This window comes from Vicugna pacos, chromosome 25, assembly GCF_048564905.1.
Source record: "Vicugna pacos chromosome 25, VicPac4, whole genome shotgun sequence".
NCBI classification, from domain to species: Eukaryota; Metazoa; Chordata; class Mammalia; order Artiodactyla; family Camelidae; genus Vicugna; species Vicugna pacos.
In genome coordinates this window covers 17142611-17168335 of record NC_133011.1, presented here as the reverse complement: position 1 = coordinate 17168335, position 25725 = coordinate 17142611, and the positions used below count along the sequence as shown (strand labels likewise).

The window sequence follows — 25725 nt, the reverse complement described above, 5'->3', positions numbered from 1 at the left end:
GAGTTGTCTCCTGGTTATAAAGTTTCAGTTATGCTAAATGAATAAGTAATATTGAACCTTATTTTTATTTCCATGTAAGTGAAGGAATAGAGGTTGAGAATTGTATCAGATTTGATTTAACTAGTGAAAAGTGGAAGGCAAATTTAGGGGTTTTTGCAAATGTTTCATTTGAAAAATGAAGCTTCCAGAGCTTTCCCTACTTCAGCTAAGCTTGAAGAATAAAATGTGCCTTTGGAATCATCTTTTCCCAACTCTCTTACATGCAAGAATATAAATAAATTAATTATTACTATTAAAGGAAAATTGAGAGAGAAGAAGGAAGAAAGGGATCAAAGAAGAAGGAAATAAGGAGGAAATAGCAACTTTGGAAGTTATCTAATCATGTTATGTGATTAACTCTCAGATACATATAATTGTGTTTTGATATCCAACAGTACAATGGCTAGCAAAAGAGCCACCAAATAAAGCATTTACTTCGTTCCCATTATTATTATTAATACTTATTTGCCTAGCCCTACATCTTAGCTTGATTTAGGTTTATGTACAAAAAGAATGGTGATATTTCCCAACCTCATATTTCTCCATTAAAAATGAGTGTGCATGTGTCTGTGTGATTTTTTTTTAAATATTAAGCTATTTATGCAGGATGAAAAAGGAAAAGAAATGGCAGTATTAGAATAGAAGCAACATTGTACAGATCTTACTAGTGAAAAAATACTTCTAATATACCCCAGACAAGGCTTTCCCAGCTGATATTGAGTCTTTGGTCCTGTGTGTTTGCAATCTGCTACTTCCAGAACTTCCAAGCATATAGATACACCAAATGAGTGTTAAAGATTTTAAGTACTATACAAGGGGAAGAGTACAGTTGAATGGAAGTCTTGCCTGTTTTAAAAGGTAGGACTTAAGCCAATCATTGAAGGATAAATAGGACAAGTAGAGTGATCAGGATACCCCATGCAGGAGGCAGATGATAACCAAAGCCATAGAAACTAGAGAAACTTCTCTCATTTCTGGGAGACAGGAAACACTTGTTATTATGTCTGTATTATACTTGTTCCTGTTTAGATGATGCAGTCTTGATGAATAAGCATTAATTAGTATGTAATCTGGGAAATTCTAATGAAAGAAGTGGATTCATAAAAGATCAATTAATGTTATTATATTTAACTGTAGCCTGTCTGCTATACACCATCAAAATGCAGTTAAAAACTGAGAATTTTAAATTATGTAGATAAGAGGCAAAAATGTATTTGTTTTGCTTGAATTATAAAGCTCAAAATCAATTCTCCACTGCCTTTTTAATGATTATTCTGTTGAAAAGTGGAAGAAGGTTCAGTAAACTCAAGTGGGAGAATTGAAAAAGGAAAAAAATCTTATTCGTATGCTAATTTCTAGGGCATACAAAACAGCACTGTCATATTTGGTCCCAATCTCTAATAGCCTAAACTAAAAATGAAGTCATCATTTTTTATTTTCTCAAAAATTAGAAATCTTTCATAAGAGACTGTAGTCTCAAAGTTAAACTATTCTGACTTCATAAAACACCTTGAGGACGCTAATGACACACAGCCCTCATAACCTGTAAAGTATATAAAGTATATTGCACTCATAAAGATAAAGGTTACAGTTAGTGTAACTTGCTTCTGTAGTAACTTGCTTATGTGTTACTATAGCAACTCTTCTATGCAAATCATCATGGGTGGTTCCTCACAACTCTGATGGTTGAAATAAGGGAGGAAATGAAGCACATGGAAGATCACTTGGGTCTCCTTAGTAGTCAGTATCATTCTTTTGCTGGGTAATCACTAAATATCTCTAATGCACAAATTTATTCATCCACAGGGATGTGTAATGGCTACTGGAATTATTCTTCCTCTAATGATGTGAATTATATAGCAGCTCTACTAGATTAATCTCCGACAACTTGTTAATTGTCTTTCCCATTCATCCAGCTCCCACAGAGAAATGAGATCTGACTAAACAATATACCACTAGAATTTTAATGACAAGTGACAACTCCTAGAGTAGTAAAAAGAACATGGATTCTACAACCAGATGTATCTGGGTCTAAATCATGGATCTACAAGTTGCCACACAACTGATCCTATATACATCATTCAAACTATCTGGACCTCAGTTTTCTACACTTTAGAATGACAATAATAGTGACGATTTCATAAATTTATGTGAAATACCTAGCATAAAGATTGAGGTATAGTAGGAAACAACAAATTCTAGTTAATACTATTATTATCACAATGAATTGTGAAGGGACGCATGTATCAAGAAGGATCATTGCTTTGGAAAAGAGTAATTATACATTGTCTTCTACAGGAGGACATAATTTAGGGAAGAGTAAAACATTGCTTCAGCCTAGCTGAAATCTACACATGTTGATAACTCCACAGTGAAGCCTTGCTTACAGTAAATCCATTTAAAAATTGTGCAAGTCTACCTGCAAATATATACATATATCATACAAAATATGTATATTTGTGTGTATTTATATGTATATGACACATATGTATGTATGTTTGTGTGTATATGTGTATGTATGTAATCGTATATTGTTGACCCTTAAACAATGCAGGGGTTAAGGGCAATTACCCCTGCACAGTGGCAACTCTGCATATAACTTTACAATCAGCTGTCTCATATCCATGGCTCTGCATCCAAGGATTCGACCATAGATCTTGTAGTGGTGTATTTACTGCAATAAATTTGTATATAAGTGAACTGATATAGTTCAAACCCATGTTGTTCAAGGGTCCATTGTGTATGTATGCATTATATATGTGTATAGATGTGTGCACACACACACACACTTACACACACCCCCTAGATGATGTTAAGCACCTTTCTAGGCGCTCCCCAAGGTTCTGACCACAGACTCACTCCATCTTCTACTTACTACTCTCCTCTGTTACAAGATACCTAGTCAAGTGTTAGGGCAGCCAGAACTAGCACTGTTCCACAGAGAAACTTCACAGAGTCAGCACATGTCTTCCCACAGACATAAAATCAAGATGTCAGAGAAACAAACAGATTAGAAACCCCTGGAAGTGTTGTCCAAAGTCTTTTGTAATAAATGGACACAAATGTTCCTATCAAAATAGCCACAGGTGAACTAGTAATCATATAGAGAATTCATTTTTGATCTCAGTATTATATTACTCCTGCTGTTGTGGATGTAATAGACTGTTAGTTAAAAATCCACTGGATCCCATTCAATTAAAAAAGAACTGTTTTTCCTTTCTTCAGATTTATTTTTCATTCATGATTAAATCTAAATGTTTTCATTCATTGAAAATCTTATTGAATCCACAAAAGTGAGCTCATCCTTACATATATTACCAGGTGAACATGAGTCTAAATGAAGTCCATTACAGGAAGTGAATCCAGAACTAAATGCAAATATATAGTCCATGTTATCCTGGTCTAGAATAGCAAATTTATTCAAACACCTTCATAAATCAGACATTACAATGGAAAACACTATTGTGAATGAAAATACAAGTTCCTACTATATGAGGGACAAACCTTCACCCTTGTATATCTTTCAATTTAGAACATGCTTTGAGAGTGTCCTGCACAAGGTAAAACCTTACCAAATACTTGTGACTCGGTAGCACTAGTATTAGGATATTAGTTAGCTGTTATTTTCCTAATGTATCTTCTCTAAATGAGTTAACTATAGTGAAAGACCAGGAAATATTAACTGCAACTTACCTTAGGTTTCTTTTCTCTGACTTTCAGTTTTATTCTTACAAGAAGTATTATTTCTAAATAGCTGTAGTATGTTTTTAAACATTTATATAAATAATATATAAACTATTTAAAAATATCTCAAAGTATTTGAAAGTCAATTTAAATGAGATACATTGAAGAAGACCAAAGAAGGTCTGCACATTTCTATTAAGTAACAGAGATTCTGAGGGTCTCCTTTAAGCTACTATCATACGCTTATTCTCCATTTCCTAAAAAATGGAATTCTGCAATGAAAAACAATGGGGAAAGGCTTTAAAGCAGTATGGCGAATAGGCAGTTGGTCTATGTTAACTATTCAGCATAGCCTGTAAAATGCTTTCTTTCCTGATGCAGCTGAACTGCACTTATTTCCTGAGAGAATCTATGAGGTCAAATTCATTAGTGTAAAATGGAGTCTGAAATAGAAGCTCTATTATCGGAATTCACTGCTGTACTTATTCATGGCATGGTTCAGACTGCTACCAGCCCTCACAAATGAAGCAGAAGTCATATGGTCACCTCTATAACATGATCATGTGCTAAAATATACCCTATGGTATTTCAGAGTTACCAAATAGCAGCTGACAAGGTCCACGGCAATACAGAGTGGAACAGCTTGCAGAGATTTTCAAAAGCATCTGTTATCAACTCACGGAGATTTTTCTACCATGAAGGAAGAGTATTCTAGAGACCATAATAAATTTACTTACATGTAATTTCAATAAACAAGAAATATCATAAAAGACTCCATCTTGCAGCAGTGGCACTAGGTTATACTATCATATATGTGCCTGATTGATATATATGAAATGCCTGATTGCTTTCAAAAAGAGCTGCCTTCTAGTGGCCTAGACACGCAATCCATCTCTGGATCTGCATCTATGCTACATTTCTGAGTGACGGATCCCCAGGTTTAGGAAATGGCACAGACCTCCACAGTGCCCTGATGATACAAACTCATTAAGCCCTGAAGACAAATGCTATGGACAGTCTACTACAGAAGTTCTGGAAGCATTCTTATCCCTGTGTTCAACATGGTAACAGGTGATAACTCACTTTGAAACACTCAGGAAAATAATCCAAATATTCTAAACACTAAAAGAAAAGTAATAGTACTACTGGCATCATTTTTAGAGCGGCTGTTACCTGTCAGGCAGTTTACACACATCCTTTCAAAATGGGTATATTGTGCTCATATGTTACAGATCAAAAAGATGAGTGTCAGAGAATGTAAAGCAGTTTGTCTAAGGTTGTTCAGAACCATGATTAAAACCAGGTCTCTTAGGCCAGAGGATTACCACTATACCACACAATTGTCAGGATGGCTTATAGTTACATTTGGCCTTTACAAGAGAATTATATATATGGAAGGAAGGAAGGGATGAAGGAAAAAAGAGGAGGAAAGAATGATGTTTTTTAAAAACTTTTGACTATTGTAAAGAAATTCTGTGGATTTGTGTTTTAGTCAGTGCAAAGATTACTTAGATATATACCATGAGATTTAAAGTCTAATTGGGAAAAATGGGGTAATCCCCCCAAAATAAACAGATACTTAGGTATTACAAAGTGTATAGATATGATAGTGATAAAAATAATATTTTTGAGTCCTATGTGCCCTGTCTTGATCAGGGGGGAACTTTATTAAAGCTGCATTTCTCCATTTCATTTATAAAACAACTATATGTGCTAGGTTCTATTAATATGTCCATTTTACAGATGAAGAAACTGAGGCAGAGGAATTTAAAAAAAAAAACCCCTGCAAAGGTTACATGGCTAGTTAGTAGCAGATCCAAGATTTGAAACCCAGGCAGTCTGACACAGAGACACTGCTCTAAACACACTAGTCTGGCAGTCCATATCATTCGTTCTGTTACTCTGGTATTTCCATTTGCTCAAGATTTAAAATTATATATAATGAGGTTTCACCATTCAAAATAATGACACTATTTTCCTCCACAATAATCATTATCTTTCTTTTCATTCTATCAGTAGATAGTCCCCTTGCTTTATTATCTATCTATCTATCTATCTATCTATCTATCTATCTATCTATCTATTTATCTATCTATCTATATATGTCTTACCATACCGAGAATACTGTAAACATCTGGGAAATAGGAGTAACATTTTTCTGAAGTTGAATCTGTTTTTTCTCTTAGAACTAGTAATAATAGTAACTTTCTACACTGCTTTAGATCTACCAAAGCACTTCCAAAAATTCAGCTTTTCTTATTCCTCACAATAATCTTGTCTATTATTAGGCCATTTCATAAATTTAGGAATTCTAACTTCAAACAGACAAGGTGACTTACTCAATATCACACACTAAGAAATGAAATATTTTCAGCCCAAGACTTCTTACCTTGATGCTTTTTCTAATCCATCATTTTTTTAATGAAATGTGTACTCTTTTATAGAGTGTAGGCATTTTAAATTTTGCTTAGTTAAATCACTTATATAAAAAAAGAAAAAAAGAAAGACATCTTTGTTTCTGATAGGCCTCCGTCATATCCATTGCCAAAACATTTGCCTACAAAAACAGGGATATGTTTAAGTTGATCACGATATTGAAATTCAGGCTTAGAAATAACCACGTGCTGTTTTTCCTAGGGCACATAAAAGTATACAGTCCTATAAAAAGAAAAATAATGCTGACTTCATTGTTTTATTACTAGCCTTAGGAAACAAGATCCAAATAAAAACTGTGTGTCGGGGCTGGCAAATGCTTTCTCTCCCTTATTCTTTTTTTGAACACAAACCTAGTTTGCCATTTGCATGTAGGACTGTTAACACAAAAAGCCCATTTTAATTCAGCATGTTTGTAGTACAGTGCATCACAAACCTTATTTCTACAACCTTCTCTGAAACGGAGTCATTCACAAACTGCCCGTGTGGTTCAAATCATGGGAAAGTGCTGACCATTCTTCTTGATCTACATACACTCCTGGTTCATACTCTCGAGGCAAAAGGTATGTGGGGAGCTTGGGTCTCTCCAGTTGCTAGGCAGGTTTTCAGCAAATTTTGGCCAAACTATGGAGATCTGTTTGCTGCTAGGCACTTGCTTCCATTTTGCTGCATAGTTTGAAAATGGTAGACCAAGTGGGACTTTGAAGTTATCCTCCTAGAGGGAGAAAAGCAGCAGAGGACCTGTTCCTCCTTTGAGACCAGTGGCCTGACAACCTCACACTCTACTTTGGATTAGACAAGACTTTATGAAGATTGCAAAATCCTCCTCCTCTCTTCCTCCTATCTACACTTCTTGTGAAGAGAGAGTGAGACTCTGGTATTGAAAAGTGCTTTGAAACTATATTTATAGCATACCACTGAACAACTTCAAAGGGAAACTGACTCCATTTATATTTTAAAAGCAGAAACTTCTGTAACGGAGTCAATTCAATGAATACAGAAAACTTGTCTTCTTCTCTTTGGTAAGACTTGGAACATATGATACATGTTTGTCTTTGATGTATATCTTTTTTGGCATAATAATCAGGAGTTTGCCATAACCCATTAGAAAAAAAACCCATTTATATTCTAGATACCATCTTCATTTTTTTTGTTTGCTTAGTTTTTTTTTTTTTTGCTTCAGTCTCAGAATTATAATTGTATCATCTTTCACTATTATTAAAAGACCAGGAAGATTGAAATGTAACTAATTAATTATTCCCCCAAATTTAACATGGCAGTGCATTATAATGGTAAGAATTTTAAATGAATACCTGTATACTCCCTAAAGGAGAAACTTTTTATAATACTGTTTTATGCAATTACCCCAACTTTATCTGGCTATAAATGCCAATATCCCATCACAGATGGCCATTGTGAGGAGAAACAAGTGTATGGGTCTAGAACACTACAAATTAGACACACAGTATGACACTTCCAATGTATCCAACATTGAGCATTTAGGAATAAAAAAATAAAACAAGTCTCTAAAAGTACAGATATCATACATAAGAAAGAGATAAAAGAAAGGAAACCATTATTTTAGAAGTAACTAATCTCTAAGGGGCCTAAATCAAAAGTTAAATACAAAATGCCACAAGACACTCTTTTCCTTCAATGAAGGATGTTTAAGAACTAAACTAAGGCACGTTTGATTCTGTAGCTCACCTGATTTCTGATTGAATACCCCATCTTTAAGATCTCAACTCTTACACTTTTTAAAAATCATAATAAAGCCAAAGTAGAAAAATACTGGAGGGAAAAAGATCTGTTAGGGGGTAGGTAGAAAGAGCCCCTTTGGGGAAAAAAAATACTATCATTTCTATGAAAGTAACTTTGAAACTAAATGTTAGTTAAATAGGATGAGCATTACTGAGTAATAACATGTTGATACAGGAAACATGATACATTCTTACAAAGAGGGAGCCAGTAGCAAATCCTACAATAGGGGAAAAAAAATCTTTAAAAAATATCATTCAATTTATTCTCTGGTATCTGGAAGAAAGTTTCATCCTCCAAAGTCATTCTGAGTATGTTATTTTTAACACACTGAATATTTTTTAAACCTATTCAGTTTAACCAAACCAACTATAAAACAGGGGGATTTTTACATGGTGAAAAGATTCTTTCTGTATTCAGTTTAATTTCACATCGATATATAATGCTCACTTCATACCAAGAAATTATCTTTTTAGATTTGAGTGCTCAGTTCACCTACTTGAATAAGATTCTTAGCCTTATCTGTGTCTAATACATAATACTAGTAATATTTCCTTTAAAATGCATTATTTTCCCATGAAATTATCTTCAGTCTTCTTCAGGGTTGCATTTTACAGATAGTAATCTTGAAATTGTAGTTGTTTTCAAAATCTTAGGATAATCAATTTAGTGTACTAATCATTATCCTTTGAAAAGAAAAAAAATCTGAAGTGAAATGATGGTATCTGGTGAAAAGGCATAACTAGAAATCAATGATCAGAAATGTCCAAATAAAAAAAGGATGAAGTGTCTTTTTCCAAAAGAGTGGTCCAAGTTATTTAAGGGTTTTTATTTATCTAGTTTTCTTTTAGAGGATTTTATGTGATGGTGAAGCCTAATTTATTCATGCCACATAAAACGTTTTCAGCGGACATTTTCTGTCTACTGCTCTCAGACTGTATCTACCCAGGACGACAGGCGTCTGTATTAAATTTTTAAAAATTAACACTCCAGGCACTGCCAAATTCACAAGCATATGGGATTCTACTAATAAAATATTTGAGGAAAATCAGTCTTGAGGGGACTTAAAACTCACTGCCTGTTCTACATATTTCTTTAAATGGATGAGAGAGACGAAAAACAGGGACTTCAGCAGCGATCATCACAAGTTAGCAAGAAGTGTCATCTTTTCTAACTGCCTCAGATAGTGTTTCTTTATTTGTTTCTTTACTTGCAAGGCTGTACTGAAGAGAATTCCAGGGAACACCTCTCTCTCATGCTCTTGGATGGATGCAGAGTAGAGAGGACAGGACTGTCATTTCAGTCAGCTGAATTATCAATAAATACCGTTGGCCATTTTAAAGTACAATAAAACCCAGTTTTGTAGCCATGAACACTGGAAATCCAGGCTGGAGAAAGACGCAAAGAGAGAAGGGAGGAACAGGTTAAGGAAGGAAGAAAGCAAGATGGAATTGCTAACCTCAAGCTGCTCTCCTGGCCATCTCCTGATTCTGTGGCTCTGAAGCTTCCAGTCTCAAAGGATAAATTTGGATTTAACTTTAGAAAGTGATAAAGAAAAACAGCTTCTACTCTCCAAATTAGTGTCTATCTAGAATTTTTGATATGATAAATGTAAAGCACTAAAGTAAATTAGCATTTACTGTTAACATTGCCATCTGCAAATTAAATGATTTAGAAATACTACAATTTTCTTAAATAATTGATGTGAATAATCCTTAAGATAACGTTCCTTGTTCATGGCTTTTGTGAGAAATGACCAAATCCCTTGCTAAACATCCTCATAAGACATAATCACATCTTTTGCTAAATCCTCCTGATTCTTGTAAAGGGGAAAAAAAAAGTTTGAAATACAACCTCATAACATTATTTGACCGAGAAACATACATACCACATCCATAGGGACAGTTCACAGGTGGTTCTGGGTACTTATATTTACTGAATATTTATGTTGTGTTACTGGTTTGAGCTTAGTGGAAATCAATTCTTAAATGAAACATTTAAATTACAAAACATGATGTAAATTACTTCTCTTTCTGAGAGGAAAAACGTCTTGCACCTTATTGGGATTTTCAGTCTTAACGTCTTTGCACAAGAAAGATTTGTATATGTGCATCTTCGTCATTTGATTTCCAGACTAGCACACTGACAGCTTACACAATTGTGTACATATGTATCCATTTTTTTCTATGAGAAGAATATGTCTCTCTTTTATAGCTATGATTCAATAATAAGGGCTATATAATTTGCCACATCAAACCTCTTCTGGATCACAAAGGCTCTAGTTAGTCCCTTAAAGCAAAATGTTTCATAGATGAACAGTGCTCTCCTGTGATCAAAGAAGGGAACTGCTTGCATCGTAAAACAGGTGATAATTGTCTTTTTATCACCAGCGTTTCACCTCCTGTTTCCCTACAGTTATTAGCAGGATTATCTCCTATATGTAGTATGCCCATTATCTCTCTGAGAAGGCTTTTCTTTTTCCTTTCCAAAGTGAACATGTAATTATACTAATTATTTTATTCATTTAACTGAACCTGAAGTTCTTCTAGCTCATTTTTGCCCTTGTCTGAGTCATAGTAGAAAAGATAGTCTGTGGAAAGAATAAATCTTCCGAGAACTGATCACATAAAGTTTACGTTGGCAAACTGAAAGATACGTCGTTTGCAAAATTTTGCAGTATTAGCCAACATGCTTATGTAAAATTAGAACCTTGAATTCCTCAGTTTGGTCAACCCTGTCTTTTATCAAAAAGTAAGAAAGATTTATGTTGTCGCTTCAGGAAAAGAGCTTCTGAGGGTATCTGCCATTTTAAATGCCCACAATTTACTAAGCATCAAATAGCACTTATTCTCAAACAATTCCTACTTCTATTAAGAAATAGAGGTTTAGGCTCTCGTGAATGGCGTTTTGTATTCATGAGAAGAGTTTCCTGAGGTTTCTGTAAAACCACCATAATTTCCACTGACACATTTATCTAACAGTTGATGTCATTTGGTGAGAAAAGAAAGGAGCAGCTAGGAAACTTGTTCCCTGTGAGCACTGATCCAGAACACACTGCAAATAAGTCTGTCAGAGTAGCCTTCTTTTGGGAGAGTAAGCCCAGTTGCTACATAATCAGACTCTGCCACCACCTAGATTAACGTCTCACAGAAAAGGCTAAAATGTGTGTCTGTCTTAAAACAGTAGACATGTATCTGTCACAGAAAACAGTGCAGGATTTCTGAGAAAATCTTCTCTGTCAAATCTAAGTTGACATATAGCTAGTTACTGCATATTGGATTACATATGGATAATATACATCTATAAGTGTGTAAATGATACGAATATTCATTGTGATGGAGTTGGTATGTACCAGCTGTGAACGTATCTGGGTCCCTCTCACTGCAGTGGTCCACAATCACAGCTGGCGGACACAAGAGTGACCACCTGCCACACACCTGCCAAAGCCACTGCTGATAGCACACACAGCAGTGAAACCAAGGCTCCATCTCCCAGGGAGAATGAGTCAGACCCTAGGTACAAAAACAATTGCAGGGAAGCATACAAGAATTTGACTTGTGTGCTCGAGTGTAGATCGTGTTACCTGAGCAAGGAGAACACCAGTATCCAGGGAAAGAGCTCAACAAACATACAAATATTCACCAATTAAATCAGTGCCCCTCTGAAACAATTTTGCTTCCTACAATTTTTAGGAAGACAAAGAAAATAACTTGTCTACGTTTACTGGACATGAAACTGCAAGGCAGTAATATCTCAGGTATCAACAGGGATGGTAATAAAATTAGGGGTGAGGATATCAGGGGGAGTGGGGGTACTGCAACTCAGGAAATAACATGTCATTTTCTCACAATAATTCTTTTTTTTCAAGTAGTGAAAACAAAACAAATTAAAACAAAAACCTGAAAATGCTTTCCAGAAAATAGAAATTCGCCTAGTCAGTCCTGTTTGTGGTGGGTAACTTCACATCCTGACCCTCCCTACAATTTGGGAAATTAAAAATCCACCCCTCCACCGCAACATACACCCACCCCAAGTTGCCTTGTGCTCACAACTGTAATGACAAAGTGGTTATTAACAAAACGACTCCTTAGCAGAGGTGTTTGGTGCAGAACATGACCAAGCCAACAAAGCCCTTCTCTAAAATTTAGAACTGACACTGACAGAAAGGTAACACGGGAACCTCAGAAACTGTTGACTGCTATTCCACCACCATCAGGAACAAAGAATTTGGCCAACTAATCCAGTGGGAGTGTAATGACAAAAGCAAGGAGAGAAGAAGGAAGCAGATGTTCAAAATATGTTTAGGTGAGAAACAGAAAAAGAATCTTGACTGCATTCAAATCATTAGCTTCAGTATTTTTCATTGCCCACCTATATCCCTGCCTTACTTAGGTTTTGATACATCATGCATCTTTTCGTAAATCCCTCAGTTTTGCATAAGCTGGGAACAACAGGTTTTCTGTGTTTGCAACTAGAAAGTTCTAAATAATGTACTGGCTAAGAATCACAACAATATGCTAGTTAACTGGGACCTATGGATTGTTCTATTACCCATGGATACTGAGGGCCAACTCTAGTGCCATTAAATGGCTTAATAAATACATGGGTCATTCCACTTAGTGAGTTGAGCCATTATAAAGATATTCTTTCGTTGTCATAAGATCTCAGGAAAAATGATTCCTTCAGGAATTATTGATGTGAAACAAGTAGTTCCAAATGACAACTCAAGTCATGGTTCAAATGCCTAGAATGAACTTATGGAAGCAGAAAATCTATGACAATTCTGCATAAAATATATGCATTTGAAATTATTGACTCAAACATATTATGTATATAAATAAAACTTAACTTGTTATTTTTAAAGTATGTTCTAGCAGATATCTGTATATTTGTAAGATTTTTTAACAATGCACTAGTTGTCCTCAAACCTGTAAGGGTCACTCATCTGTCCCTGCCATCTTCCCCTTCCCTAGAGCCACCTCGGAGGTTCACTAAAGACTAGTTTACTTGAAGATTTTATAGATTTTTCCTCTTTTTACACAGACATAATTACATGATACTCATGATTGGAAGAGTAGGATCTAGAGGACAATATTACACATTAAGAAATTTGTGTGTGTGTGTGCATGGGTGTATGTGCTTGTGTGACTGTCATTAGTTACTAAACACCCAAATCAAATAGTTATAATTCTCAAAATGTCATGGTAGCTGTACATTTATATTTCACACATTAAAATTCTAATATTGCCACTTAGAATATAGAAATTGCAGGCTAATGACAAGGCTATAATTACAATGAAACTTGGACAATGGCCTCTTGGAGGGAAAAATCAACTTGTCTTGTACATCTTTAGAGGGGATAAGGAGACGGTGTGGCAAATTGGAAAGAGAGGAGGATCAAAATAAAAATATAAAAGCTGGATTTAATCCAGATTCTTTCACTAGTATCTGTGTGAACTTTGATTCACTAAACTTATCTGAGCCTTGGTTTCTATACCTTAAAATGGATGAAATAACACTTACCATTTAGAACTGCTTTAAGGATTAAATGTATTACTTTGTCCATTGAGCAACAATTTAGGAAATTCCCTTTCCTGTCAGATATATAAATAATGAATGGATGCTGAAGGGAAATAGAGAAGAAAAGAAGAAAAGCAAGGAAGGGAGGGAGAATTGAATAATTTGTTCTGGATTTCATATGTTAGATTTATAGCAAACAAAAATTGTTGCCTGCCTAAAACCTAGAACTAAAGATTACTCGGTAAAACAAGAAAAACTATACACAGCAGCAGTCTAATTCATCTCATGAGAATGTTTTAAAGCCATTGCTTCATATTAAAGTCAAAGGCAAAGCGAAAGCACTATGCATTTTGTCTTGTTTGATGTTAGAGCAGAATCTGGAGATACCCAAAATTCAGACAAAGAGATAAAGAGTAATGGGTTGTAATTAACTTGAATTAGCAAGATGATCACCTCTCTGTGCCATATTCCCTGGTTTCAAGAGCCCTTGTCAGCAAAATGTTTGTGGCTCTTTTTATTACAAAAATCCACTTTTTAAAATCATCATCCTTACTCCAGGAGGGAGTAATTAAAAATAAGAACTTCAGAGTTTCAGTTACGCAAGATGAGTAAGTTCTAGAGATCTGACATACATACAACATAGTGCCTACAGTTAACCGTACAGTATTGTGTATTTTAAAATTTTAAGAGGACCGGTCTCATGTTACGTATTCTACCACAACACGGACACACACGAGCACAGGAATGTTTGGAGGTGACAGATATACTTAGTTCCTTGATTGTGGTGATGGCATCACAGGTGTATACATACGTCCAAATACATCACCACGTATACAGACATACCTCATTTTATTGCACTTTGATATATTGCACTTAGCAGATACTGTTTTTTGACAAATTGAAGGTTTGTGGCAACCCTACATCGAGCAAGTCTATTGGGTTTTCCAACAGCATTTGCTCACTTCGTGTCTGTGTCACATTTTGATAATGCTCATAATACTTCAAACTTTTTCATTATTATTATATTTGTTATGGTGATCTGTGATCAGTGGTCTTTGATGGTACTATTACAACTCACTGAAGGCTCAGATGATGGTTAGCACTTTTTAGCAATAAAGTATTTCTTAGTTAAGTTATGTGCATTTTTAGGCATAATGTTATTGCATGCTTAATAGACTATAGAATAGTGTAAACATAACTATTATATTCACTGGGAAACCAGAATATTCCTGTGACTCACTTTATTGCAATATTTATTGCAGTGGTCTAGAGCCAAACCCACAATATATCCAAGGCATGCCTAAACAAAAAAATAGAATAAAATAGAAAGAGGTTAATAGAGTGTGTTTATATAGAAATGAGTCTCTTCCTACACCTCCACACAGCTCAACAAGTATTTGTAGACTAGGCTGGGCACTGGGGAAAGATGGAGAATACAGAATTGAAGAAGCTGTTTTCCCCAGATGAGAGTTGCTCAGAATTAGAGAGATAGATCAGTAAATAACTGGTCCAATGATCCCTAATGCTTTAGTAGAATGAACAAAATTTGACAGATCCATAAAGATGGCAGTGATTGAGTTTGTGAGGAAGGATTCACAGAAAGCCTCACCAAAGTACCTTCAAGCCAGTGCTTGAAGTATGAGGAGAAGAGAAGTTACGATACCCATAACTCATGAACTCTGGTTTTTTGTTTAGAAAGAATTGTTGGCTTAATGGGATCCTTTAGAAAACTACAGTTGTCCCTTGGTATCCACAGCGGGGTCAGTTCCAGGACCCTCAAGGATACCAAAATCCACGGATACTCAAGTCCCTTATATGAAATGGTGTAGTTCAGTTGGCTATAGTACCTGCAGGTTCCAGATCCATCCATGGTTGGTTGAATCCACGGATGAGTAACCCATGGATACTGAGGGCTGACTATTAGAAAAATAATGGCGCCTGTGGAGAATAGCCATGTCATGCCAATGGCTAAAGCAAAGCTAAATCCAAAATCTCTTGCCCACCAGTTTCCTGTCCTTCATTCCATCTTGCCTTCTTCACAGTCTTGAAGAGAAGAAGGTTAGAAAGGTGGGAAGGGGGATAGATGGGTCGCATTGGTAAGAGGCTCTTGGTCTCAATATATATGACAAATGTGTTGAGAACTGTCCATGGTGGAAGGGAACCACCCTTTCCTGCACATCTTTGGTGCACCAGACCTCACATATATTATCTTATTTTAATCTGTAGACTGTAGCGGCCCCCAGACCACTCTGTGATGGCAACGTGATGTTACTGCTGGTCGTTTCTATCCTCAGGTTGAAAATACGCCTATCACTTATATTTGTCATTTCTACTTTCATAGAATAAATTTTGTATTCCTGAATGTCAGTAATAATCACTATCCTTCTTTACTTTCTCTGAATATCAAGAAAGAGGGCATAACTACTTGCTAAATAAGGAGTGAAAAAAAAAAGATAATTTGGTAAAATTAACTTCCTCATAGTTCAATATTAAACTAATGTGTGTCTGACACTTTTTCACAGTTCTGAATATTTCCTCCACATTGACATCTGTGTATAGAACATGAATAAAGTCTGTATGTATTTTCCATTTAAAATTAGTTTCTCAAGCTTTATAACCAATGATTATCAACATATGCAACGTCTGAATTGTTCATTTAAAAGTAGCCCTATTTTTCAGATCAGTAAATCAAGGCACAGAAAGTTTTAGCAGGCCAAAGGAGTCACTCGAACTTGATCTGTACCTATTTCCAATGTCACCTCTCTTTGTAATCTGCTACTTTTCTGCTGGTTTGATTTCCCTTTCAACTATATTTGTGCTGCAGCTCCCTTGATGAAAATCAAGGTTTCTTGACCAAGTGTTTCAAATAAGGAAACAATAAAATTCTTTCATTCTTTTTTCCTTCTCCATAGCTACAGAGATATGCAGGGATGTTTCTTTCCTGACAGCTGCTAAATTTATATTTATGTCCTTCCTGTATTTTGTCTCTTGGCTACTGAAGTGCACTGTTCACATGTTTCAGGATGCTCTGGGTAGAATCTGATGTAATTTTTGGCAGATGCTTTCGGAGGGTTCCAGGCTGTTGGATTCTGGCATGAGGGGCTTGGGAGGAAGTCAAGCAGATCTTTCATAATAAGGGATTGTTGAAAGGTGCTTTATATACTTCACAATACCTATGAAGCTATTGTGTGCCACATCCCTCTTTGCTTTGATGTCTCAACAGTTCTCTCATCTGCACCTGAGTCTCCTACTGGACCTTTCTAAGCCCAAGAGCATGCTAAAGTCCTAGTAACCCAGTAATTACTGGCAGCTTGACAGCTGCCACTGAGTCACATAACCACGTATCCAAAACACAGAGGGAAGATTTTTTGAAGAGAGTAGTCATATCTCTTTCAAGATATATTTCCAAAAAATGTTTCACATGCCTAATGTACTTTGATTGCTGTGGGTTAGACAGTATGTTTGCCTCACTTTAATTTTTATTTGAAAGGTATTGGCTGATTTCTTTCCATCTCTTTTGTCTTCTAGTTAGTGAAATGCATTGCTCCTCATGAAAAGTATGTCGAGAGTATGAGATTTAAAGAAATCACAGCTTTCTTGGGTTTAGGAAAAGTCACTTGGAAAATTGATCATTGTTATTTAACCTTCAAAAATAATTTACAAGCTGATACCTAGCACAGACTATAAAGCTGTAAAACAGTGTGTGGTGCCAAAATGTGACTGTTATCACTTACTGTACCAAAAAGGAAAGACAGCAGGCTACATTGTTCTTGAAGATTCTCAGAGTCTTTTCAAACAATTGATTTTAAACATGTTTTTTTAGTAAAGTTTCTGGAGAAACAAATTGTGCCAAATCTCTTTTTTCATAAGAATGACTGTTCATTAAGCTTGAGGCTGAGTATTAAATGAATGAAAACAATACATTATGGTCCTTGTGTTTCCTTCCAAAGAACCAGTTTGGATTTTATTGTAAAGCTGCTCATATAAATATCTAAAGCGCATTTTAAATTCTCAAATACTTTATTCAAAGAGAAAGAAGGTAGACGTAAGCTGTCTGAAATAATGTTATACTAGTTCAGATAGAGAAAGGCCCCTAGAGAAAAGTGGAATGTCTGTTTTGGGGGTTTGTTTTTGTTTTGTTTTTTAATTGATAACATTCATCAAGCCACTTGGCCAGAACTCTAAAGCACCAATCTTCTCTCTCTTGAATATTAAGCTACCCTTTAGCAAATCGGAACAACTACATATTATAAAACTTGACCTGACTCACAAGATTCTAACAAGCATGCCATACAACTGAATTATTCTGGCCACCAGCCAGAAAGCAAGTTCACACAATTCAGGGTAGAATTCCTCATATTTTAACAGCTTTATTGAGGGATATTTTATATATCATGAAATTCACCCATTTAAAATTTACAAATCAATGACTTTTAGTAATTTTACTGAGTGGCACAACCATCACCAGAAATCAGCTGTAGAATATTTTCATCTTCCCTATAAGATCTCTCCTGACCATTCTACCACCAGTGCCAGGAAACCACTACTCTACTTTTTTTTTTTTTACCATTTTTTATTGATTTATAATCATTTTACAATGTTGTATCACTACTCTACTTTCTGATGCTATAAATTTGCCTTCAGGAATATGGCATATAAATAGAATCATACACATATGGTCTCCGTGTCTTGATTATCTTACCTAGAGTGATGTTTTTGAAGTTCATCTATGATACAGCATGTGTCAAGAGTTCATTCTTTTTTCATTACTGAATTGTATTCCATTATACGGAGACCACATTTGGCCTATCCAGCTGTTGATCTACATTTAGGTTGCTTCCAGTCGTTTGCTATTATGAGTAATGTCACCATGAATGTATATTTGCAAGTCTTTGTGTGCACATGTGTTTTCACTTCCCTTGAGTAAAATACGTTCGAAAGTAGTTGCTCCATTTTACATTCCCACCAGAAATGTTTGATAATTCCTGTTTCTCCACATTTTGCCAACATGTTTTAATGTTTGTCATTAATTATATTTATATAAAGTCTCTCTTCACTGGACTATAAACTTCTTGAGGGTACAGCTTCTACATTGTGTTTCTTTTTCTCTAAGGAACCTAGAAATACAGCATTGTAGTTAAGCACCTGAACTTTAAGCTTGGAGAGCCCTGATTTCAAATTCTGATTCTGATGCTTGTTAGCTATGTGATGAGGTGTGTTACCTAATATTTTGAGCCTCTATATGCCCATCTTTAAGAAGGCTATGATAACATGGTACTCACACAGTTGTATGAAGCTTTAAATGAGAAAACGTGTAAAAGTGTACCCTGTACGTGGGAGGTTTGCATATAGCAGCAGTTACAATAACAGCTGGGTACCAGTAGTGTTTCATTACCTGACGTACAGTCTCCACATGCTGAAAAGTTGCTGAAGAAATTGGATGATGAATTTGATTTTTACACTTTGTTTATGATGATATTATGATTAATGTAAGTATCATGTTACATTTAAACAGACAATACTTCTGTAAACACAGTTTCTCCCATCTTTTATGGTATCTTTGCATTGAAAATTAATTATGATGAGATAGAAAACTAGTTAGTTGAGATTCCAAAACCCTGAGCCCATGACCAACAACCTATTGCTGAAATAGGCAGATATAGGAAGTAGAATAGGGACAAGACATATAAAATAAGTTTTATTTATTTAACTTTTGACTCCAAACCCCAATGCCATCTCCTTGTGAACATACTTTATAATGGTAGATGTGTTTATACTATCAAAATATTTTTCATTTACTTCTATATGTTCCAAATATTATAATGGCCAACAATTAACTTTATTTATATATTTATTTATTTTTTATTTTTTATTTCTTTGGAATAGAAATACTCATGGTATCCCATTCAGAAGGGTGAAAATCTCCCTCCTAAAGTTGACCTCCAGATAATCAGATCCAATCAGTGTTTCCAGTTTCTTCCATATCCTTTCAGAGACCATCTACGTGTATAACAAACATCTCCCTTTTTTAACACACATGGTACAATACTACAGACACTGATCTGGTGTGTGTATAACTCTTGGCTTTATTCATTTAATTACATATTTTGGAGCTCACTCTATATAAATAAAAAAGATGCAGCTGTATAATAGAGCTTTCTAGATTTTGTTTGTTTTTTCTGGTTTTAACACTGCACATTATCACATTATAGATTGTTTGTAATCTTTTTTCAGTGTTGTAAGTATGTAATTTCACACATATGAGTATGTCTACAGGATAAAGGAGTGATAGTAGATCAAAATGCATTAGCATTGGTAATTTTAAGAATAATTATCACATGGAAACAATGTTCATAACTACCACTGATATAGGAGAATGATTTTTTGAAGTGAATTTGAAATCATTTTTGAGAATGATTTTTAAAACATTTTGGCGAATAACATTTCTTATAAAACTTTTATATCTTTTTCATTTAGAGGAAAAATAGTATCTTGGATTTAATTTGCATTTTTTGTTAGTGCTATAAGAAGCAAGTACATTTTAATAGATTAACTTGATGATCCCTTCTCTAAATGATTTCCCTAGAAATCTAAACTCCTGAACTCTCCCTTCTTCAACTTACAGATGGGCTTACTGCCCCCACACGCCAAATGCATGTTCAGCTAGAGCTCCCCGTTGAATTTTCCCGTTGAATTTACTCTTCAAGTGTATGGTGTCAAAACACATTATTTTGGAAGAGGGTAGATGTTCCTATAGTTCCTCTTCTCAGCTTTTGACAAGTTTTTGTTTTGTGCTGAATGTTTACGTAGCTCCAGCCTAAAACTGCACCACCTTTTCCAGTAGAATGATGTTAGAACTAGGAAATACCTTCCTTTCTCTTCATTCTCATTGAGTGTTTTTCCTACAGAAATTATACCCACGAGGCAAAGCATGAGCATTTGGACAAACACAAGCCTGAATGTTCTCAGCTTCTGACTACTGAGCCTCAGTGAGGCTGAAAATTTGTATGAGGACTGGTGTCCTGATTAGCTTGGGTGGCACAGGTGGGAATCTAAGGGCAGTCACTCTGGAAGACCTGCTCTCTTGGACAGACTGAAAGAGAAGCGGAGAACCTGTCTCATTGCTTCCCCAAAATAGTTGCTACTTCCTGGAGGGAAATGCCAAATTAAAATAACTCCATGTGTTGGTTTTTAAGTGCTCCCTGAAGTCAAATACCATGTGTTGCTCCAAGACTGGGAACTGGGACTCGTTCTGATCTGCATTTTGAATTTTGAAGACAACCTTTTAATGAGAAGGAGCTTAATTTGTGCATAATGAACCAAAGGGGAGATTCTAAATCAACACCAAAAAAAAATTGTTCTGATTTCATTATAAAGGTCAAAAAATTTAGCATGACTTTATATTAGTTTGTTTATATAAAGATAACTACTTTCTTTAATCAGGCTTTTCAAGAGAGAGCTAAGTGTTTTATTTCAATCTGCATCTGCCACAGAAAAGAAGCAGAAGTGCAAATGAAAGGTTCTTTAACAAAGTGTTTTGCTTTTGTTTTCCAAAAACATATGGTTGATGTTTCTCACGCCGTTTTCAATAAATCAACTCATGCCTTTATCTAGTGCTTCCTTTTATTTCTCAAATCATAGCATTCGAGACACTGAAGAGTGTAATCTTCCCTGCTACAACCTTGCTAATTCTCAAATTAAAGGGAAGAAAATCACTTATCAAGAGCAAGGTGTTTCAAAAGCTTCTGTATCCTTATGAGTCTTAAGAAAATCCTACCAGAAACTACTACAGGCTCATCGGCCAAGTCTTAACTGTCCTTCAAAAATGAAAGAAAGCCTAATGCCTGTCCTAAATTTTGGGAATGTTCTTTGCCTTGTAAACTTAATCTCCTTTGTATCAATGGCAACTTTAGTGTCTGATCTTATGTCCCTGCTGCCAAAGTGCTCCCCGCGTCCTAGCCTGAGTGTGTTGCAATCAGCTCATTCCCGTCTACAGTTCTGACATCCATCCATCATTCCACTCACCCTTACACCATTACCCTTGCATTCTTCAACTTACAAAAAGTTCCATCCTCCTATGATTTTTTAGACTCAGCTGGAAAGAACCTTAGAAATGATATGCTTTACCCACCTAGTTTTGCACATGAGAAAACTTAGACCCTAGAGAGTATAAAGAAAGCAATGAACATCATTCTCTAGTCATTGTTTGGCAGTTAGTACTAAGTGGAAGAGAATCTAGGCATATTTGTGCGGGCTGTGAACTCGGCACCACGCCATGTCCTTACCCCTTAGAAAATTCTCTCCACCCCTCAACAAACTACCTGCAAGATTCTCAGCTCTATTTTTAAATGTGCAGTTTATTCAAATCACAGAGTACAAATGAGTTAGCGATAACTACTGCCCGCAAAGAGTTTCCCTCAAAAATTATTTCAGGTAAGTGACTTAGACAAGTAATTGTTCTGGGGATTCAAAAAAAGAAGCAATAAGATCCAGTTAGAAAGAAACAGGAAGGACTACGCCTGCCACATACAGATTGTTCTCAATTCTTTATCGGAAGACAGTCTCTCTTCCCAGGCTCATGTGTAGTTATTCATTTACCAACAGCAGATTGCTACTTGAGTGTAATAACATTATCATAAAAGTGATAGCTTTCAATCATGTCGTTTTACCATGTGTTACTTACCTGCCACTCAGTTCTGAGAGATTGGTGTTCCTATCATTTCCATCTTACAGATGGACCACAGTCAACAAATCCAAAGCGGACTTGTCTCAGCGAGTAGCATAAACAATCATGTGGTCAAACACGACCTCAACACCAAAACCGACCTCACTGTGTCAAGTTAGTCATACTTAATATGTTTATATCTACATTTTCTATCCACACAAATATTGCCTTAGTCTAGGCTCTCTTCATTTCTCACCTGGAATATGCCAGTTCTGTCTCCCTCCCTGGTTATACACATTCACTCAGTTCTCTGCTCTTAGAGGAAACTTTTTGAAATGCAGCTATTATGAAGTGTTTCTGTCCATCACCATTTAAGCATATTATTACCTATAGCAGTAGTTTTAAATTTTAACTGAGACAATTTCCATTGAAAAAAATAATGATTTTCTTCTTGAGAAAGTTGCAAAGTTTTAAAACTACTGTCCCTAAGGAAAAACTGGGAATGCCTTAGCAGGGCACTCAAGGCCCTCCTAGTCTAACATATACCTCTGTCTCTAGCACAACTTCTTCTCCAACTTCCCTTCAAATCCTGCTTCTCTACGTGCCTAGTTGTTCATGCTTCTCCAAATGTCACATTTAGTTTGGCCTCTGTTTTGACCACATTGCTGTTCTACCTGAAATGCCCTTTTCTTTATAATTTCCAGCTCCCTTACAAGTGGCCAGTGCTTTTCATCTTTTGAGGTTAGTTTCCTATGTGAAGACTTCCTGACCCATGTGGTAGACTGGGATCCGCCTCACTTGATTCAACCACTACAGACTTCAAGCATATACTTGTAACACAGTGCAACTGATTTGCAAATTTGATTTTTCCTCTTTAGGGCAGAGCTGTAATTTTTTTTTTTTTGCAGTATATCCAATTGCTATAATGGTTTCTGGCACTGAGTTATTGGTAATAAAAGAAATAAATAAACAAAAAATGCACTTAGGTTGCAAAGAATGTTCACTTGTTAATTAAGAAAACAGAGACTGAAAGTTAAGAAATTTCAGCTGACCTAGAAAGAGAGACATTCTTCACCTAACAGTGGAGTTCTAGCAAAAAAGGCAAACACGAAATGAGTGACACTGGAAAGAGAGGAAAAAATATTTGTTCCCAAGTGTCTCCAGGGACACCCAGTTGGAAAGAGAAGCAAGCACAGAGCTGTACTTACTCTGAAGGTCAGGCTTCAGGACCCTCCCGCGGATGCCCACCAAAGCAAAGGCATCACCTAAGAGGAGGACGCATCTTGCAGAACCCAGAAAATCCTAAGACCGACCGTTGGGAGATAAAGACAATTTTCTGAGAGCATTTTACATTTCTGCAGTGCTGGTCCTCTAAGCAAAACCATTTGCTTCCAATTTAGGGATGTTTGCATAAGGAAACAAACATTTCAGGATAATAAATCTTAGAGACACCTCCCTCCCCAGAGGTGGTGCAAATTAGTAAAGACCAGACCTGTTCTTCCCCTCCCCAGAGTAGATTCGCCTATATTCCAGAGTAAAGATAAGGTTTCTCTCTCTGGGGAGAAGGATGGGCAGGTCACCAGCAACCTCATGTGAATCAGAGTTGCGTTTGGGTCTTTTTGTGTTAATTTCTGGGTTCTTCACCTCGAATGTACTTTACTTCATGTACAGGTACTATCTGGCTTTCACCAAATAACCCTGTCTGGATGGAGACTCAGGAATACGATGCAAGGTAACACCCTGGATGCTGCTTTTACTGTGAGTAATTGAGTAATGAACCGTCTTCTTTTTATCTGGCCCACAGGCCTTATATAGAACTATAGCCAACTAAGTTCTTATCTTCCAAGAAGGGTTAAATCTCAGAAACCTTCGCAGCTTCTGGCTTAACAGCAAGCTGTATATTTAATTTCTATTTACTAGCAGAGTAGCCTTGCCCTTCCCGAAGCAAGAATTGAGGGCAGAATGACTGATTTAACAAATAAACATTGCTATCTTTTATTTCCTTAGTTTTGTATGTAATGACCTAACTGTTGTTCCCTGAAATTAATGAAAGGCATTTCAATGTGGTTCTTCAAATAAAAGAAATTTATCATTTCTCATATATCGAATAGTGAAAAATTTTTAAATGGTAGGTGCTTTTGCTGATTAAGGAAAAAGATAGAAAACCAAACTAAACAAATAATGGTTGTGTCTCCAAGTTGTTAAATATTTGAGTTCCACCCAGGTGTAGTTCCAGAGTGTCTTTGAAAAGGTTTTCAAAAATGCATAAAGCTGCAGAAATTCTTTACCTGTGAATACCAATGGTGTTACAGCATGCCCATTTGAAGAGCCGAAGGATGTAGAGAGATACTAGCAAACATGTTTTTAAATTATGTGATTAAAAGTTTCAGTAAAAAATTTCCAAAATAATGGATGATTAAAAGAAACAAGCAAAATGCTTCATCCTTTTAATTTATAGAATGCTGACTTCTGTTTTGAAGATTATGAGCATTATGAAGTACACATAGGGTTAAAATAAGAAAAAATGATTAGGACACCAAATTTCCTAATATTTGGCTACTGAGTAGAAGAAAAGGCATTTTTACATCTAAAAGCGTATTTTCTCATCTGCAAACCGGGGAGGGGGTTGTTATGTTACCTTCCTAAGGCCTCTCCCTCCCTCAACCTCAGATGATGAGGAGGTTATTGGTTTCACACTGAAATTTAACAATTGTTTAAATGAATTTGGGGTACTGTCATTGTACTTATTGATTTGGTTGATAAATCTGTTATGTTAAGCTTATTTAATATATGTTGAAAATAAGAGTAAGAGAGATTAATAGGATGCACTTATGAGGATCAAATTCTAGATTTTAAACAACTGGGAAAATAGTAAATTAATCCTATTTTGTATTGTCAGTGATAGAGGACATTTGAAAGTTGAGTTTAATTTAGAGTGATTAATTTCCATTTATTATCGCGGAACTGTGTCGGAAGGCTCCTTTCACTGATCTACCTTCTTTGATATGTTTTCAGTTTGATGTTCTGCAGGGCATAATTTTTTAAGACACTTCAGCTTTCTTCCAGCTCTTTTCATTTCATCTAATGAAAACTCAAATGGATACCCTGGTGACAACATTTGATTTCCTGACACATAGCATTGTGCAACACTGAAGCTTCCACTCTTGATTATCTGTGTACTATCTTTTTCATATGTTTCACGAATGGAAATATATATGACATAGACTATGGTCAAGTTATATTCTTTAAATGTGATGGTCAAAATGTAACTAACTGAAATAAAAAGAAACAACCCACTTGCTCTCACAGCTTGAAAAGACACAGCACCATTTCATTGCTCCTTTCAGCCTCATAACAGGTAAGTAATAGGACATTAAATAAGGACAGGTGACAATGATGAGCTGAAGGGCCCTCTCCTCTAAGAAACCTCTAACTTCACTTTAATTATGGCTTGAATGTCAGAGGACGTGAAATACACAGAAGTCAAGAATGGAAAGAAGCATTGGGTAATCTTTAGTGTGGTTTTAACACTACCATATACAGAAAGCACTAAAAAAAAATAGTGATTTGGATGATGTAAAATTAAATTTATTGAAACATTCAAGAATATGACTTAGGTAATAATC

General features: G+C 35.7%; 1 long non-coding RNA gene across 2 annotated transcripts in view; it reads left to right on the top strand.

Moving 5' to 3' along the window:
- The window catches only part of LOC140689113 (uncharacterized), a 68060-nt gene extending 42670 nt beyond the window's left edge, over nt 1–25390 (top strand). For both annotated transcript variants that reach the window (XR_012063992.1, XR_012063993.1), the window contains exons 2-3: nt 23771–23857; nt 25115–25390. This is a non-coding gene — a long non-coding RNA (uncharacterized lncRNA). The remainder of the gene's footprint in view (nt 1–23770; nt 23858–25114) is intronic.
- Nucleotides 25391–25725: the final 335 nt, after the last annotated feature.